This window comes from Lissotriton helveticus, chromosome 3_1 (assembly GCF_964261635.1).
Source record: "Lissotriton helveticus chromosome 3_1, aLisHel1.1, whole genome shotgun sequence".
NCBI lineage: Eukaryota > Metazoa > Chordata > Amphibia > Caudata > Salamandridae > Lissotriton > Lissotriton helveticus.
In genome coordinates, this window is record NC_136061.1 from 448,000,628 (window position 1) to 448,021,570 (window position 20,943).

The following is a 20,943-nucleotide window of genomic DNA, read 5'->3' on the forward strand; positions in this document are numbered from 1 at the left end:
CTGTCCGGGTGAATGTACCCTGCACTGGCTGCTCGTACGGCCGCACTCACTTGCTCTTTAGCCGGTGTGGCTGCTCCCGCTGCGCTGGGGCTTTCTTCTAGCTTACTGTTGTTCATGCCCCAATGCTGGATCTTGTTGCACTTGGCCACTCTGGATTGGGACCACACCTTGCTGTCACTCAACAAAGCAGAGCGGGTGTATGCTTCTAACACCCGCAGGGGTTCACTTAATTTGCTGTCTCCTTTGAGTCCAAGGTGGCCCTTTTTGACTCGGACCCACTCACCCTCCGCCAACGAGGTTTCAGGCACACTGTTCCTTTTGTCGTAATTTGTATTAACCTCTACTGCGGGAGGCACTAAGAATAAATCACTGAGTTGTGGCAAAGGAAACGAGCTGGTGAAGGTGGGAGGAGGGGATCTTGCAGCATGCTTATGTACCAATGTAATACCAATTGTAGGGCCGGTAGCCCGACCAAAGGATTCCAATAAGTCAAGGCTAGAAATAATCAGTGGGGGAAATATAGCTCCCGTAGAGGCACAGGGTGATAGCCGTAGGTCCCATGGAGAACTACTGGGCCGATCTCAGACAGCTGTTCCAGTCCCGAGGAGGAATCCTATTGGAAATGAGGCAAAAAACGTATATCATCACCTAGATCTCCCCCCTGAGTGTTCACCATATGTTACTGTTCTGTCTGGCGTCCCAGAACTAGAACATGGTAAATTGGACTCTTATGAGCAATTAAAAAATAAGACAATACATTGGTTAAATAGCAATAGACCGCTCCCGCGAGAGGTACAGTCTAACATTTTATTTGTGAGAAGGGTGAGTTGGGTAGGCTGTAGATTAAAAAACATAGCAGGAGATTGTATTGTCATCAATTTTGAAGATCCAAGGGCCGTGGAGCATGTTTGTTGGGGCTCCTTGATAAACCCGCGATCTTCTTTTCAGGCTAGGGCCCTAAGTTATTTTTATATCCTCCCAGACTCTATGCCTAACCAGGGTATCCACGAGTTCTCAACGGGCAGGTTGGGCCGGCCAGCTACGATGACTGCGAGGGTAAATGGGGAGAATGGTGAGCGACCGCCAGCAGTACCGCTTAACAACAGGTTTAGTGTACTGGATCTGGTAGGTTGACTGACACCAATTGATATACACTAGGTTATAATCCCGGAAGAATATGTTATCCCAGGGGCAACAGGGAGTGCGGACCTAGACCAATATTCAAGACCATGGAGAAGGGGTCAATAAGGACACAGTGTTTAGCCTAGCCAAAAAACTGGGGGAATTGGAGACTGCTATCCCCTCAAATATAAGCAACCACGATATTGGTAAAGTTGATTATTTCCCAGCAGAATCTCTACCGACCTCTAACGGAATTTGGAGCATCGGGGTGGCTGACAGACCCCAACTGGAGAGACATGGTAGGTTGAGTGCACAATTGACTTCTGGTGCCCCTAAAATCTTATCTTGGAATATAGCAGGCCTCGCCTCCAAACTAGAAAAACTGGATTGGGGGAATAAATTGACTCTCACGAGATGAGATATGCCTGTTCCAGGACACTTGGGTGGTAGAGCCACAACATAGGGCAGGCTTCGCAGCATACTGTGAGGGTGCAGCGAAAGGCCCAAAGGGTAGACCGTCGGGGGGGCTATGCATATGGGTAGCCTCCCATCTAGGATGCAAGATCATACGAGTAGAGACAAAGTCCCCAGATATCACATGTATCCTCTTGTCATTCAAGAAGCTACCGAAACTTGCCATTATTAATATTTTCTCTTGACCAGTCCAGTGTGGTGGGATATCACTAACGTTAGATTGCATGCTAAACCTCCTGAATTCATTGGCAGTGAATCTAAACTTTATAATTTGTGGAGATCTCAATTGCCACTTTCAACCATTAAATGGAATTATGCAACCAATTACTAGTGAGGAGGACGTCACCTGGGCAATTCCGGCACCCAATATGTATTCCATCACTCGATGGACTCCTCTAGTTTTGCAGTTAACTTCTTTAACTTTGACTTTTTCTTTAAGGGCCTGCAATGGTCGGTTCCCTGGCGATAGCCCTGGGCGTCCGACCTTTAAGAGGTGTGGACAGGCCACGGTTATCGATTATATTCTGATTAGTGTAGGGATATGGCATATTGTGGTAGACTTCTCCGTAGAAGAACGTGGTGAAAGCGACCACAACCCCCTAGTTATGGAGTTGGATTTTCATTGGGGGTATTTAGGTAGAGTCCTTGAGGAACCGTACCAAAATAACCTGGTTGTTGTAGATGGAGGGAGACGGATTAGATGGTCTAAGGTAAACCAATCGGCGGAAATAATGTCAAAATTGTATGCAGGCATTATACCGTTGCTAGAGAGGGCAAGCGTTGCTGCAGAAAATTTAACCAAGCTTGGTGTTGCTAGTGATCTAGGCAAAATACACCAAGAAATGGCACTTGTTCTGGCGCACTTCTTTTTTACTAGTAGTCCTATTAAACGTAAATCTGGTCGTGATAAAAGATCTTGGTACTCGAAATCTTGAAAGGAAGCAAAATTAGCTTGGTTGACTTCACTAAAAGGGGCCAATACCCTTTGTATTTAGGAAGCTAGGGCGGCCTACAAGAAAATAATTGCAAATGCAAAGTCTGAGTGGAAAATAGACAGATGGCAGGAGATCAAGAAGGCTTTGGATTTAAAAGATAGTAGAAGCTTTTGGAACTTGGTTCATTCCGGGAAAGCGGAAGGTAGAACCACCCTTGACCCAAACATCGATGAGGATGCTTGGCACTCATATTACAAGGAATTATATTCTACTTCCCACGCTGACACAAGTGCGAACAAAATCTCAGACTGTAATTTTAATCCTGATATTTTATGTGAAACACCCCCATGTTCCATGGGAGAGGTGATATCTGCTTTGGCTAAGCTGCAATCTAATAAAGCCCCAGGACTGGAAAAAATCCCGGGTGATTTGTTTAAAAGTGAACAGGTAGTCTGGGCTCCTTATTTATTATTATTATTCAATGCAATCTTGTATGGCCTTCCTGCACCGCCTACGTGGGCTGGTGCTGAGATTGTCCCAATCTATAAAAAAGGATCCCCGCTTGAACCATCCAACTATAGGCCAATTAGTCTTATTGATGTTTCACAAAAACTTTTTGGGAGGATATTATTAGCGAGCCTAGAGGAGTGGATGGAAGACCGTAATATATTAACTCCACTTTAACCCCTTCCATGCTGATGACGAACCCCAGCCGTCATGCACTACGGTGCTCGTGTGCTGATGACGGCTGGGGTTCGTCACGGCCCCGCCCTGTTCGTTTGTGTACAGCACAGCGGGGGAATCGCGGCCGCATGGAAGGGGTTAAGCTGGCTTCAGAGCCAAGATTTAAACTGTAGACCAGCTTTTTAGGCTACAGTTGATATATTGGAAGCACGTGGTTTTGGAATGTGGGATTCTTTATCTTACCTTCGTGGACTTAAAATCCACGTTTGACATGGTTGATCGTGACCAGTTATGGAGTATCCTACTGGCCATGGGGGTACCACCCTATCTATGTTTTCAACTCAAACACCTCCAAGAGGGTACGTATGCCAGAGTAAGATATGGTAAAGGTGCTCGACTGACAGCCCCTTCCCTGTTGCCAAGGGGGTGAGGCAGGGCTGTGTGCTCGCGCCGACCCTCTTTTCACTCTTCCTAATTGAATATCTACTTGCCGTGAAGGATTTGGATTCCTCGAAAATATCATCCCGCAAATTTCCTGCACTAATGTTTGCGGATGACACCCTGATCCTCTCGAAGTCACCTATGGGGATGCAGCGCGTTTTAAAGGAATTCAGCCAGTTTTGCAAAAGGTGGAAACTTTTGGTTAATATTAACAAAACAAAATACATGGTCTTTAATGCCAAACCGACTACCTACCCGCACCCAATAATGGAATATAAAGCGCTTGAGTGAGTCCATATTTTTGAATGCTTGGGTATAACCCTGAACGATAAGATGGGCTGGGACCCACAAATTGATAAGGCTAATTTGAAGCTTACTCAGGCAATAGGCGGATTATTGAAAGTCCAGAAGAGCTGTTCTTCCAAGGCTATAAGCCCACCGCTAGAAATATGTAAAGTACAAGCACGGTCGGCTTCTCTCTATGGGGATGAACTTTGGGGTCACAGCTTAATAAATGCATTAATCCTCACTGAAAATAAGTTTATCAGACGCATTATGGCTTTGCCAATAAACACACCCCTGGTACTCCTTAGGATGGATTTGGGTATCCTCCCAATGGTGGACTTAATCTCGAGTCGACCATTGCTCTATTGGCAAAGGCTATGGAGTATACCCTAGTTGAGACACGGTCTTTGTTTGAAATAGTCAACGAAGCGTATCTATCCTTATATATGCCAATGCCACCATGAGATTTGATTGTATACTGTTATAGGAAATGTATTATTGTTGTTTTAACTTATATGTGCTTTTATGGCTGTAATAGTCACAATAAAGTAATTATGAATGAAAAAAATACCATAAGTGCCTTTCTGTTTTTAAGGGAAGATATTCTGAGGTCTTTACTGAGTGATACCAGGCCACAGTTTATCTCTGGTATGAGAGCTTATTAAGAGGGAATGGTATCCTAGGGATGAAAACCCCAGCCAACCATCCTGCTGGGAATTGCATTGTGGAATGCTTCAACAGGGTGGTGATGGGGAGTGTACAAGTATCCATTAATGCTGGTAAGGTTTGGGTGAAAGAATTATGAAGCACCATTTGGGCATACAGGATAACACCCACAGGGACTGGATACAGTCTGTTTAAAATTCTGAGAGGAAGGGAACCATTCATGAAGGACAATGTTGATTGGAGCAATATAAAAATTTGCAGCAAGTGGTCTCCGGCAGTGGTGAAATCCAATGTGTGGAGCATGCAAAAACTGTACAAAACATACTATGATAAGAAGTATGGTGTAAGGGGTGTATATTTGGTCCCTGGAGATTGTATATGAGTAAAAGACTAGGAAAGGCAATAGCAAGTTTTCAGAAAACTCTACAGGTTGAGGAAGTCTATTTAAAATAGGCCAGTTGAGTGACAAAAAAGTATGACATTTTAACAAGATGGCCAGGTGCAATAAAATTCTTGATTGGAAAATGTCTGGACCGTTTAAACTCCATCATCGATGGGTTGGCTGTGGGATGAGGTAACAAATACAAATGAGGAAATACCAGCTTCCCCCTTGAAAGAGGCAGGTGGAAGATTAAACCATAATTTAATTGCTAAGTCTTTGGTCCAGAGCAATAGCAACACAGAGACCCATGTAGGTAGACCAGTAGTAATACCTAAGACATTTTATAACTTCATAATATAATTGTATATAATAAGAAAAAAAAGTGACCTTGGGGTTAATCTCTGTTGATGCATAGGGAAAGATCGGGGGTACTGTTCTGTGATACTGCATGTAGCATATTCTGATTTTGTATGTTAACATGTATACTGCATTGATATGCCTAGTTTGATTATTTAGGATTTTAGACATTGCCTGCTATCACTGTTATTTTGGCAAATATTTATTTTTATTCTTACCTTAGATATTGAGGAATGTTGGGGATTCATTTTTTCTCTACCAGCTACACAAAAATACCTTACCACAATGTTAGTCTGTTAGTGCTAGTGTATATCGTATTACAATGCAAGTTTTGTTAGTTGTGTAAAGAAGGGAGATGTGGTATTCTGGTTATGTGTGCCTAGGTAATGGGATGCCACAGGTTCTGGAATGAAGGAAAGGAGAGGGTGGTGACAATGAGAGGAGTCACTGGTGCAGAGAGTCTGCCACCAGCTTGCTTTCCAAAAAATTTTGATCTTCCTACCTTCATTGTGTGTGCAGTTTTTACAAGCAGGCTGGCAATGAAATATCTAGCATCTCCATTAGCCAGTGTCTTTGGACTCCGTACTCAGTGCTGCTGGTGCAGTTGTCACAGTCAGAAGGACCAGTCTCTCTTCTTGAATTGTGGAGAAATTGATACTGATTAAATTGAACAAACACTACATGCCAAAAGAATATAGGGCCATATGTATCATAGTTCCGTTTTGCAAATTCTAAATAGCGATTTTTAAGGAATCCCTATTTAGAATTCGCAAAACGGTATGTATGTAAAAAATCGCTTCTTTTTAGCGATTCCTTAACATTCCTAATTTGCGATTAGCAAATTGCTAATCGCAAATTACCCATTCATTTCTATGGGCCAGGAGGCCCATAGGAATGAAGGGAAAATTTGCGATTAGCAATTTGCTAATCGCAAACTAGGAATATTTTCAAGGGTGCAGGGGTGTCTCAAGAACACCCTGCTGCACCCCTGAAAATGACATGTGGGGGCATATGGCGCACATACATGCCCTAAGGGCATGTACGAGCGTCATATGGCACCTTTGGTTTTTTTGAAAATTGCTTTTTTAAAAGAATTCGCAACTTACCACCAACTAGAAGTTGGTGGTAATTTACGAATCCTTATGGGCATTTTTGAAGTATTTTTTCTTTGATACATTGCATTTAAGGAATCGCAAAATTTGCGATTCCTTAAGTGCAATCGCAAAATAAGGAATAGCAAATTGTGCGATTCCTTATTTTGCAGCAAAAATGTTACATACATACCATTTAGCAAATTAGCATTCGCAAAGGCCGAAATTCTGCGAATTTCGGCCTTTGCGAATGCTAATTAGCTTGATACATATGGCCCATAATGTTCCTGAAAACAGAACCAGGGATTTGGGCAATTGGTCTAACTGTGTGGCGAGTGAACATCTTCCAGATGACTCCCCTGAGTTTGAAGACAAACTCTATTTTCCTGATTAAATAGTAACAATAACACAACAATAGATATGGCTGCTTTAAAAACAATTATATATATATTTGGTATGAGCTAGTGCAGCGTACTCCAGCTATCGTAGTTAAAATTAAATGGACCATTGTTCATGGCACAGATAGTCAATCAAGGAGATCACAGCCATTTTTTGCCTGGGTTTACTGAGCAATGGGAAGTAAGAAAGACTGATTCAATCTTCAGTTCAACAGTATACTTTGAAAAGAGCAATGGCATAGTTTGCAATGGAAGCCTTAATTTCATAAAAACAATTAGAAGATCTCACTCCATCTCTATTCTTTGTTCCATTTCGATGCTGGGCTGCCAATGAAGATTCAAAAGACTGCACTGCTTATATGTATTGTATATTGCGTCCATGGGAAACAAGAGAAATGGATACCACGTTTGGAACAGTTTACTTGTGTCAAGAAATACCAAATCATCATGATTTATGTGATCACTAGGATGGGTTGTACGAGTAAATTTAACTTGCTGTGTGTTTTTTGAGTGACCATTCTGGATCAACGATTGCCTTCCATATGTCACTGGGACTGTTACTTCACTTAATTTTCCTTTCGTTAACTTAATGTTTCTAGGTTCTGGTAAATGGGTGAGAGATACCTGGGGTGTAGAAGGACAAAAAGGGGGAATTTAAGTATTTTTGTCGAATGATAGTGCAATGGTTATTAAAAATGTTTTCAGAAGAACAGCAGGCATCCACACACCAGATGTCTATGGAACTACGCAAGTTATTCCATATTCCATATAAATGACTTTATTCATTAGTATCTATCTTGAGCAACATATGTAATAGTTGGAATGTAAACAGGATTAACTGCCCATGTTAATGACTACTATTAGCTTGTGAACTGCATAAGTATAATGCAGACATTATTGACCTGCAGGAGACTCATCTAACTTATAAGCGTTGAGTGTGGTTGAAATAAGTGGGTTTTCAACTAGTAATCTGTTCTAACCAAGCTGCTTCTATCTTAGGTGTCACAATTATAATGAACCCAAACAATGAGGTATAAATGTGGTTGCTGAGCAGTAGTTGCGATTTAGACAAAAACATGTTGTAATGTTTTCTGTATATTGACCCAACCAGGACAATCCAACAATATATGATTAACTAGCCTTCGCCCCATTATACTATGTGGATTCTGTAATGATGCCTAAGAAGGACACCACTTCCTAGTCAGCGAATTGTATGCAAAAAGTCCACATAGCTATAAACAGACAGATGGAAGTGTTTGACTTAGTTGATGCTTGTTAGGACTTCCATACAAACAGAACATGTTTTATTCTTACTCATAAAGGTTATGCTTGTATTGATTTCTTTTTAGTGTCCGCCAACATGATCTCTAATAATCACAATTTACATTTATCCTACAATTATATCTGATCACAATTATTTATGTACTTGAGTACCGTTTAATCTAATGAACAATGGCAGTCAGAACAGGATATTTGCTAGAGGGCTATTAAAAGAGAAAGAGATTCACCAACACGTTACCAAATTCTTAGAATGTGATCTTGGCACTGCAGCTCCATATTTTATTTGGGATTCATTACACGCATATATATGGGGACCACTATCAGGTATACAGTACACAAAAAAGCTGACAAAGTGTGGGAAGGAACGGCCCAAACAGTCAAGTTAATACTGCTTATTTCAAATCAGGCTGGGCCATCGGGATCCAGCAAGGAGGCAGAAATATTTTGTAACTAGAATCAGAGCATGCGGCTGCTTTAAGCCTGGGGGCCGCCATTTTGGGTGAAGGAAGGGAGGAAGAGCTAGCATACTAGCACTTAGCCCCTCCCGCCCTTTTGCAGATAAAAACCTCAGAAATAACCATTCCCCCACTGACTGCTAGTGTGTGTGTGATGGTAAACTGAGCTCTTGTTATTTGTTTTAAAAAACTGCTATTTGCACAAACTGTTTTGCACTTGAAAAAATCGTTTTTAATAATTATTCAGTGTCCTGAGGCGGAATGCCGGGACCTGTATTTAAACATTGACTGCTATTTTAAATCTGAATACTAGGTTTTAAAGGAACTTGCACTCTGTTTTACCTGATTACAGCCGAGTAGACGCTGATCGGGCCGCCATTTTGGGTGAGGAAAGGGAGGAAGAGCTAGCATACTAGCGCTTAGCCCCTCCCGCCCTCCCGCCCTTTTGCAGATAAAAACCTCAGAAATAACCATTCCCCCACTGACTGCTAGTGTGTGTGTGTGATGGTAAACTGAGCGCTTGTTATTTGTTTTAAAAAACTGCTATTTGCACAAACTGTTTTGCACTTGAAAAAATCGTTTTTAATAATTATCCAGTGTCCTGAGGCGGAATGCCGGGACCTGTATTTAAACATTGACTGCTATTTTAAAACAGAATACTAGGTTATAAAGGAACTTTCACTCTGTTTTACCTGATTACAGCCGAGTAGAGGCTGATCGGGGCAGCCATTTTGGGTGAGGAAAGGGAGGAAGAGCTAGCATACTAGCGCTTAGCACCTCCCGCCCTCCCGCCCTTTTGCAGATAAAAACCTCAGAAATAACCATTCCCCCACTGACTGCTAGTGTGTGTGTGATGGTAAACTCAGCGCTTGTTATTTGTTTTAAAAAACTGCTAGTTGCACAAACTGTTTTGCACTTGAGAAAATCGTTTTTTAATAATTATACAGTGTCCTGAGGCGGAATGCCGGGACCTGTATTTAAACATTGACTGCTATTTTAAAACTGAATACTAGGTTTTAAAGGAACTTGCACTCCGTTTTACCTGATTACAGCCGAGTAGAAGCTGATCGGGCCGCCATTTTGGGTGAGGAAAGGGAGGAAGAGCTAGCATACTAGCGCTTAGCCCCTCCCGCCCTCCCGCCCTTTTGTAGATAAAATGGCACCCTCATATAGGAGGCGCAGCGGACGGGCGCAGCGGGGGCGCCGGCGGGGCGCCGGCGGCGCGCCAAAGGCAAGCCCGTCTGCGCCCGTCCGCGACAGGCCAGGACCAGGGGCCACACTCCATGCCCAATTACTCACAAAAGATACTAACCACACTATCTCGTACTCCAGCGCGGAACTTAGGAGTCTGAACAACGAAGGGACCATATGATACCAAGGGCCCTTTCTGTTGTCGGCACTGTCAATGGGGAAGTGATACAGGGACAGAAGTCTGTATAAAAAATACCCCAACTCTGGCCCTTAAATGCATCTATCTAAATGCCAGATCCCTACCCAAGCATGTAATAGAGCTGTGGGACCTATTGACAGAAACCAAACCAGACTTGGTTTTTATAACTGAGACCTGGCTCGATACCCATAGCACCCCAGACATCGCGACAGCCCTTCCAGCGGATTATAAAATACTCAATCTGAATAGAGTGAAGAAAAGAGGCGTAGGGGTAGCCCTGCTATTTAGGGAATCCCTCACCTGTAGACAAGAACCGATCACACAGTCCAACAGCCATGAAGCAATGGCATTCTCAGTATCTGTAAACACCAATATTATATTTGGGGGAGTGATAGTTTATAACCCCCCTGCAAGCACTTTAGACTTTAGTGCCCAATTTTTTACCCAAATACTACCGATCTGTCTCAAAAACAAGAATATTCTTGTGATAGGAGATTTTAACGTACACTTTGATAGCAGCAGCAACCCGTTAACCAAACAGTTAGTGGAGGACATGGATATCCTACAGCTGACACAAATAATTAATCAGCCAACACATAGGGCTGGACATATTTTAGATCTCATCTTCTCCAGTATAGGTGCCATTGACATCAATGCGATTAAACCATTGATTTGGACTGACCACTCCATGATTGTGTTCACTATTAAAATACCTACCAAACACTCCAAATCCATGCCCCCAGCGACAGCATCAGCTAGGAGCTGGAAAAAAAAAATTGTGGAAAAATTCCAGAATCATTCTACACATGTATTCATAGGAAACACCAATATTAATAATGAAATAGAAGAGCTCCAGAATAATATCAAGGGTGCGTTGGAACACTGTTCAGCTCCACTCTCTAAACATAAACGGAGAGGCACAGTCTCAGAGAAGTGGTATGGACCTGAATTAAAATCTTTAAAAAGGAAATGTACATCTTGCGAACACAATTGGAGGCTCAATAAAACCCTAGAAACAAGAGCCATATACAAAAAGGAACTTGTGCTCTACAACAAAGCTATTAGGAAAGCAAAGAAAGACTATTTCTCACGGAGGATAACAGAAAGCAAAAATTCTTCAAAAGAACTATTCAAAATAGTCAAAGAGCTATGCAGCCCGGCTAATCTATCAGTGGATCTTACCCCTTCGCAAGAAGGCTGCAATAAAATTAATGAATATTTCTGTGAAAAAATCGATACGATCTATGCCTCTTTTTCCAACATTGAATCAAAGCAACCACAACCTCGTGTAACATCCCCAGTTCTGGCTAGCTGTCTTAGATTCGGCCCTTTTACAGAGGAGGAAGTGGGCAAAGCTATGTTGGAAGTAAAATCAGGCTCCCCACTGGACCCATGCCCGCATCATATTTTCTCTCAACTAACACCAATAATCTGCCCAGCTGTAACCAAGGTTTTTAATCAATCATTGAATTCTGCTGAATTCCCGAAGTATTGGAAAAATGCCATAGTCACTCCCTTACTAAAAAAAGCAGGATCTGATATTCACAACCCGGCAAACTATCGGCCTATTTCCCAACTTCCTTATTTGTCTAAAGTGATGGAGAAATTGGTCAACAGGCAGCTTTCCAAATTCCTAGAGACCAATGCTCTATTGGACAGCTCCCAAACAGGGTTCCGGACCAACAATTGCACCGAGACAACACTCCTGGCAGTGTCAGACAATATCAGAACCAAGGTAGATCAGGGAAAGACAGTCGCCTTGATTTTACTAGACCTCTCTGCGGCATTTGATACCGTCCCACACCACGACTCCTGGAAATCCTAGCAGCCAAGGGTATTCGGGAAAAGGCATTAGGGTGGCTGCAGTCTTTCATGCAAGACAGAACACAGTCAGTATGGATGGGTGATTTTGTTTCCCCTCCCCGGAACATCAAGTATGGGGTCCCACAAAGGGCCTCATTGAGCCCAACCCTATTTAACGTGTTTGTCTCATCACTAGCCGATATAGGGAGAAAGTGGGGTGTTGGGATCTGCTCTACGCAGACGACACCCAACTAATGATTTCATTAGATGAAGAAGACGACCCTAAGGATAGGCTATTGAACTGCCTGACCGAATTAGCCAATTGGATGCACAACCATTGTCTCAAATTAAACGCAGACAAGTCTGAGATTCTGCTGTTTGGTAGACATACACACCTATGGGACAATAGCTGGTGGCCCACCACTCTGGGCACCGCTTCTATACCAGCATCAATAGCCAAAAATGTAGGTGTGATTCTAGATAATACCCTGAGCATGAAAACCCACGTATCTACAATCTGTGGCAAAGGCTTTGTACTACTCAAGATGCTCCGGCGAGTTTTTCCATGGATCCCCACTGAGTGCAGGAAGATACTGGTCCAGTCTTTATTAATGAGCAGGCTGGATTACGGAAATTCCCTGTTTGTGGGAATGGCGGACTATCTGTTCGCCAAACTACAAGTCGTACAGAACGCTGCAGCAAAGGCAATTTGCAATAAAAGGAAGTACGACCCAGCCAAAAGCTGCCTGCGTGAGCTTCACTGGCTACCAATGAGACAGAGAGCTATCTTCAAGCTAATGTGCATAACGCATAAAGCATTGCACAACACGGGCCCTCGCATCCTAAAAAATAAAATCAGATTCTATGCTCCCACAAGGAACCTTCGTTCCTGTACGGCTGCTAGAGCAAGTAACACTCAGGTGAAAACAGCCAGGATGGGTGGACGGGCGTTCTCCCACCTGGCGCCATACAACTGGAACAAGCTGCCGCAAGAACTCAGACTAACAGACTGTTACTTGTCCTTCAGGAAGCAATTAAAAACATTTCTTTTCCCAAAATCTGACTAAACATAATCCTCACTCTGTTATCTGTTAACTACTCACTATTGTCAGGACAGCGCCGTGATATCCCATTGGGTATGATTGTTTGCGCTCTACAAATACCATTGACATTGACATTGACTTGGTGTTTTCTCTGCCATGGGTAAAATCAAATGATTGTTAGGTTACAGTCCTGTTTTCTTATCACATACTTGCTAACAATGTTTACTTCGATTTAATTTCTTCTATCTCTGTAAACAAAATGAAGAAGAGAAATGTATTTAAAAAGTGACTGCTCGAGAGCAGTCAATTTGTCACAAAAGAGAGGGTGAGATTAATGTAACCCTGTCTTCTAAACCCATAGTTTTTATCTTACTCATTATGCAACAACTGGGTGTGAGTGGTTCTGGTTAAGAGACTCAGAGAATACTCTCACCAAAGAAATATGATTGGCTATATGGTACACATGCTGTCCAAGGGCATATGGATCGACTGTGGCAGGTAGGGTACATTAAAGTCTTCGCACCTCCAGCCAGCATACTTTAAAGGATTCGACGCCTGATCACAGCGGGGCAAGAATCCTTCTAACTGGAAAGACCTCTTGAATTAAGCTACCCATCCAGTAGACAAGGGCCCATCTTGGTTCGTCTAAAAGTGTATTATCATCTTTCTTTTAGAACACTAGGCTTTGTCGAAGGTAGCTTCACGAGGGTTGCTTCTGTATGTGTAATACACATACACTGATTCTGCATTGCCTGGGAAAACGCACATATCTTCACTCCATCACAATGCGTTTTTAACAATATTGTTTGAAAATACCAACACATAATTAAGGGTTAATCAATATTGCTTCAGGTTGTCTAAAAAATGGATGATAGTACACGTTTATAAATTGAGATAATCATTCTACCGGGTGTAAAGCAGCGTTCTTAGGCACAGGCGTATTCAGACTTTGCTCTGCCGCATTTGTGAAATAAAGCAGCGCAAAGACTTGAAGAGGTATATACTTTCCAGCACAAAAGGTTTTGTTTTCTCTGGGAAAGTGCCCTTTTTGCAACAATAGTGCTTTGCAGAAATTCGTAAAGGGGGACTCACATAGATGGTTCATGTGTATTTCATTGCAAGCAACTATGATTTTTAAATGCAAAGCCCTAGCTTCTAAAATTGTTAGACTAGACTTTGCATCATAAAAATAACACCTCTTTGAGGCAAGTGCAAAGTTACTGAGATATACTTATTTCTTCAAACAGTTCACGTATTGCATGTGTGCTAAGCTATATAGCACACATCCCATGTGTGAAATATTTTCAAAACCGACTATGCAAAGACTTTTGTACTGGATATGCAAAACCAATTCTGCACACCATGCACAGACCTTAGCATGAAATTAATCAGGTTGAAACGCCGTTGACTACATAGCACAGAACTTTGGCGCTGTTGTGGTCAATCTATTTATCCCGAATCAAGAATACCGATATTGTATATATTTGCATTGTATTATTGACCACATTATTATTTGGTTTTACCCTTTCGCCGTTCACGCTGTAATTTTTCACCCGTGTGTCACTGCGCCCTTCACTGTCACTAGCATGTCCAGTGCACTTGTGTGGTATGGTCACTGTATATTGAATTGTACAGTAGTGCTGTTACAACTACCTACAAATAATATTTTTTTGCTTTACCTTTTCCGTTGTGGACTCCCTTCTTTTGTTCATACTAAAGGGAGCATTAGAACCACAGGGCACAGCCTTTCAACAAATCCAGCTGGTCTCAACTGGGTTACCTCCACCCCACCAGGCTAAAGCTTAACTCGCCTTCGTAGTACCTAATGTGCAATTTAGATTAATCCTGAAAAGATGTGTCACTAATATAAAAAAAACACCTGTGGTATTTGGCCAATTGATTGTGGTCCATAATAAAATGTGCAAGTTTTTTGGCGCCAATGTTAAAGTGTTGTTTAAACTGCAAAATCTGTAAGAACACATTCACAAAGAAACGCCGATTAATGCAGCTCTTTAAACAAAATCAATGTGATAACAGCATTGAGTGAGTCATAAAATGATTACGCCCAGGTGCTAAAGTCTGATTTTGAAACAGAGCAGGTGTTTCAGTCAAGGCTCGTTGTTTGTAAAAAATAAATTAAAAAAACACAGTGCGCCTCAGATGGTGATAATGGGCGGGCCATGGTGCTGTCACAGAGTTCTGGTGGAATGTGCAAGAGTGCGAGTGGCCGGGGATGTCCCCGAAAGTGGTCTAGGATTTGGGATCCATGGAATGAATACCGTGGCAATTTATGTGCTCCCCCCTGTAGCCCTGGTTGTGAGGACCCCCCTCCCCATGATTTCCAACCATTATCCTACTGTACCTGTATTTATCTTGATTTCGTTGTGCTACCTATTATTGATTTATGTGGAATTGTACCTTTATGTTGAGTATGTTTAATAAAAAGAGTCATAAAAATAACAAAAAGAGCGCGAGTGGCCATTGAGATTGAATCCGGCCGTTTGCTTGCCCTGGCTCCTGTCTCCAGGGGTAATAACCCCAGTAAGGTAAGATTACCCCCTAAACCTACGCTACAATCGATATGGTCTGCTTGGTCCTACTTGGGGGGCAGTCCATGAATTCCTTGCCTCAAAGGCTCTGAAAAGGAACATAGAGTGGTTTAATACATACACTGATTTCATTTAGGGGTGTGTGAAGCTGTACATTTAAACGTTTTGCAACCTTGAGCTGTATCATGATGTCTGTCTCTGGCACAGTGCGCAGCCTCAGGCCTGTTTTATGTGCCTGAAGGTCACGAAGTGACTTCATATTACCCAATATTTCTCAATATTGCTGCATTATTTTCAGAGGGCACAGCTCCAAAACAGAAAGAGGCAAACCATGGCCACTTTAAGCAACCTGTACTATCTGAAAATAAAGCATGACTAAAAGAAATATTAGCTTAATTGAATTCACTTTCCGCCTTGCAGGCGCATAAAACAGGCGCTCCTTTCTGAGCTTCGCCTTAAAGGCAACCATGATAGGGACCCTGGTGTCATTTTAAGAAAAAACGTTTCGAAATTTGCCAAGTGCAAAGCTAGCGAAGCATAAAAATTAAATGGCATAAATGTTAACCCTGTGAGATAGAGAGAACATTTTACTGCTGCTGGCGAGGGCTGCTTGGACTCCTCTCCCCAGCCACTCTCAAACCATCCACTCACAGCTTGTTGGAAGTACTCCTAGTTATGATGGGGCATCAGGCAGAAAAGGAATGGGCGGTGTAGGACTGCATTTGCAGGTATTTCAAGGTCGCCCTCAGCGACTTAGGGCTGAGGTTAGCCTCAGTGCTTAATTTGAGCAGGTGGTTGTCAGTGGGAGGCACTGGTACTAATTTTTCCGCATCAGCTATTTCCGAGACCAGGAGATGGAAAACACACACAAAAACGGTTACACAGGTGACGACCAAGTTGGAAAAAAACGTCAAAAAGGGAGAAGCAGGAACCTACAAGAGTTTAACGGGCAGAGAGCATTTGGTAGTAAATTATAAGAGGCACGAGGTGGTGTTAGGACTCCACAGTCTTTGGCAACATTTATTTGTACAGGCTGTGGGGCTCTGAGCAGAGCACTGGGTACCGGTACAATTTCTTTTACAAATTAAGCACTGGTTAGCCTCGATTTGTAGGGAGCAAATCTCAACCTACAGCGCGGCCACTTGCCTCTAAACCAGTAGTCTTAAAACTTTTTTACACTGGCCTCGCTTGAGCAAAATGTTTTGGAGCCAGGACCCCCTCAAACCTTTAAAGTGGTAGATCGAGATAAGGGTAAGCGCGCTACTGAACAGGGGTTAATTTATAGTTTCTGAAACCTTTCAAGCACAGGTAAAAGGGGAGTGGGGCAAGCAGCCGTGGTTGTTCAGACTCATATCTGCACAGGTAACATGGCAGCAAAATATTTGCTACTGGGATGTTGGTTTTCTATTGTTAGAACACTTAGCGTATGTGTGCTGTGATGTAAAATTGTATGTGGAAATAGTAAAGGCAAGCAGTAATTGCAGACAGTAGTATTACTTTAAAATGGAAATAGCAGTTTTCAAAAACTTTCGAAGTCTAAAACGATCTTCATTTACTTAAATAGAAGGGGCTTTGGATTGCCCGCCCCTTGTTTTGCACAGGTAGATAAGGCAACAAGTTGTTTCAGGATTGGAGTTGATGAGCGGCAGCTGAATGGTCATTCGGGAGGGAGGTAAAAACATTAAGGGCCATATGTAGGTAATCTCAATTTACCTATTCTTAAATACCAAATTTTACCGATTCGGTATTTAAGAATAGGTAAATGGGATGTAGATAATTATTCGGTACATTTTACCAAATCAGTAGGATTCGGTAATTAAGAATCGGTATTTACCGATTTGACAATTCCCATTCATTCCTATGGGCCTGAAGGCCCATAGGAATGAATGGGAAGCCATTCACGATTACCGATTCGGTAAACACCGAATCAGTAATAGGGGGAACATTTTCAAGGGTGGCAGGGAGTCACATTGACACCCTGTTGCACCCCTGAATAGTGCATGGGTGCACATGTGGCACACATACATGATGTATGTCTGCCACATCACACTGTTATAAAAGCAAAATAATTGCTTTTTCAAAGGTTTTCGATATTTACCACCAACTTGTAGTTGGTGGTAAATAACGAATTCTTAACTCAGGAATGCACTAACTTGAGTGCTCCCTACATTACGGGTTCGGTAATTTACCGAAACGGTATGTTAAGAATTTGGTAATTTACAGATTCCTTAAATTACCGATTCGGTAAAATACCGAATCCAGGAATCTTGCCACCTACATCTCAAAAGCCAAATACCGGTCACTAACGGCCGAAATTCGGTAATTTCGGCCGTTACCCCCCGGTATTGGGCGACCTACATCTGGCCCTAAAACATTTACAAATCACTTACCTTGGGGCTGCCCGGTCCAGCGTCGCTGCTCCTGCTCTCCTGCTTCCGAATTCAGGAACAGGAAGCAGGAACCCAGGCTCCCTCCCGAAAGCCAATCACAGCGCTGCAATTGCAGCATTGTGATTGATCTGACCGCCATTACACGGTGCTCAGCCAGGGGCTGGAGGGGTGGGCATGTTCTCCATGCAGGCCGTAATACAGCCTGCATGGAGAAGTGGGAAAGTGCGCATGACTGGTTGGGCCAGCCTAAGAAGGCCGACCAAACAGCCACTGTGCACTTTTAGGAGTGGGCAAACCACTCCTCCACTGCCCTGCTTGCAGAGCAGCGCAGCCCTGCCAACCCGCATGCCCACAAAGCAGCCAAACATAAAATGATAATATTCAATCAATCAATCCATCAGTGCATTTGTAAAGCGCACTACTCACCTGATAGGGTCTCAAGGCGCCGAGGGAGGAGGTGTGCTACTACTGCTCGAATAGCCAGGTCTTGAGGAGCCTCCTGAATGTTAGTAGGTCCCGGGTCTTCCATAGGAGGATGGGGAGGGTGTTTCAGGTCTTGATAGAGAGGTGGGAGAACAATCTGCCACCGGCGGTCGCTCTTCGGATGCGGGGGACGGTGGCAAGGGCAAGGTCGGTGGAGTGGAGCTGTCGTTTTGGGGTGTAGAAGGAGAGTCGTCTTTTGAGGTATGCCGGTCCGGTGTTGTGGAATGCCGTGTGTGCATGGGTGAGGAGCTTGAAGATGATCCTCTTGTTGATGGGAAGCCAGTGCAGGGCTCTCAGGTGTGGTGTGATGTGGCTGTGGTGCAGGATGTTGAGGATCAGGCAAGCGAGACGTTCTGTATGTGTTGTAGACGTTTCAGGAGTTTGGCTGAGGCTCCTGCATAGAGGGCGTTTCCGTAGTCCAGCCTGCTGCTGACGAGGGCCTGGGTGACTGTTCTTCTTGTTTCGGTGGGGATCCACCTGTAGATCTTGCGGAGCATGCGTAGGGCTTTGAAGCAGGAGGACGAGACGGCGTTGACTTGCTTGGTCATGGAGAGTGTTGAGTCGAGGATGAACCCCAGGTTGTGTGCGTGGTCGGTGGGTGTAGGTGTTGCTCCCAGTGTGGATGGCCACCAGGAGTCGTCCAAGAATGAGAGGGTTGAGGTTCTGTGAATTCTGAACCCGTGGGTTCCATTTTGTGTATGGCAGCCACTTTGTGGTTGCCCTCACATAGGTCATGATTGTGGCTGAAACTAGTCTTTTAAGGACATGTAGACCTTAGCTCGAGTTCATGCTGACTCCTGTTTGACCTGAGTGAACTGACCCTGTTGCCTGAAGCTGACCTTGTTAAACCAGTTCCTGCCCTTTAGCTGATCAAGATTGAGGATCAAAGCACAGGACATTGTAGAGTTTGGTATGCACACACACACCCCTTATCTGTTTTCTGTTCCTTCTTTTATGGTCTGTTTATGATATGGGTTGTGGTCCTTTTATTATGGGTTTGTCCGGCTTGTGTAAGAAGGAATGTTAGGCATTTTGCATGCTTGCAAAAGCAAGGACTGCCCCTTACTTTTATGCTGAGTTTTGTAACCCTGAGCATATATATAAGGCCTCTGTTCTCTGTGTTCCTCAGACTACCTCATTCAGTTGCTACGGCTTCTGTGTGACGTGGCCTCACTTATTAAATTTAATAAAGATGTCTTTTCATATTTTCAGCTTCTGTGCCAAGTTCTTTTTTATTAATAAGTATTCCCTGAGAATGAAGATTTCAGTTCTCCAAATGGCGCGGCCAACGTGGGCTTCATCAGAGAAGTGACTTTCTGAAGGAGTGATCTTGTCAGGAGACTGAAATCTACTGAGGAGGAGAGGATGGGACTCTGTTACTTTGTGCACAAGGATTCTGGAGATTCTCTGTCTTCGCAGCCCGGTATATTTCTGATCTTCCTGATTTTGATCCTCCACATGATGTCACTCCTGACTGAGAACCTTTTTGGCGTGAGTATTCTAAAAAAGACCGTTAGGTCATGTAGAACTTGACAGTTAGAATTTGGATAACCTTTTGATTAATAAGAATAAGAAGTACAAGTGGGTCGCTCCCACGACTTTGTTTGGTTTCTTGGTTTTGATTTGGTTATTGTAATTACCAAAGCCGAGGGTTTGGTTTCTTGGTTTTGATTTGGTTATTGCAATTACCAAAGCCTAGGGGCTCGTATATTTGCGAATGTATTGGTAGAGATAACCCCTTGAAGTTTGAAGCTAGATTAGTGAGCTATAAGATGCCTAATCTTAGCAAATTTGGGACTGTAGCTTTGGAACTTTGGAATTTGTGTTGGCCAACTTTTGATTTGTATAGGTTTGGATATGCGAATTGCAATTTGTGTAGGCAGGTAATGAGGAGATATTTCTTCATTTGGTTTAGTTGAACGGTGCACATACGAAAAGTACCTTAAGCACTACTTTTGATTACAATACTTGCGTATTCCGCAGTATTTTTGGCATGCCTGCTCTCAAGCTCACATGGAAAAATGTGTTGCTTTTTTGGAAGGTACCATAGTGTGATGTGAAGTAAATTAGCCACCCCCCCCTAGCGGGAAATATCTAAATAGGTTTAGATTTACAAACATATTTCTTCCTTGGTGATTCTGCATCCCCAGGGAATTAAAATATGGACATAATACATATAAGGATCCTTTGTTCTGCGCAGTGTTATGAATGAAGATATGCAGAACGATTTTGTTTGGTGTTCTGCTAGCCAAAGCTAGTGAATTGAGTGTATTTTCGCTTCTTGGACATACATCAGTCTGTTGGGCTGTTTTTGCAGTCTTTTTGAAACACAATTGAGAAGCGTTTCTTGTAAATATGACTTACAACTAATATTTACAAATGGTTTGGTTTAAGTACAGTCTGTGGGCTGTCCTTGGTTTCCGTCCTGAGTATTGATTTGTGGGTTAAATGTGTGTTTAAATGTCTATGTGGGTTTCCCTTTAGTGCAACTTCTGTAAGTACATAGCGATGGCGCTATTCACGAGATGCATGGCTAAAGCGCGCTGTATTGTGTGTCCTGAGCGTTTTGACCCCTTTCTGTTTATGTCTGAAATGAGCTCAATGTCTGTTCGTGGTTTTTCTTGATGTTTTCCGTCTATTAAGCAACATTTTGTAAGCGTATTCTTGGATCTGTTGCTAAATAAAATTATCCTTTTTAGAAAGAAAAAATGGCG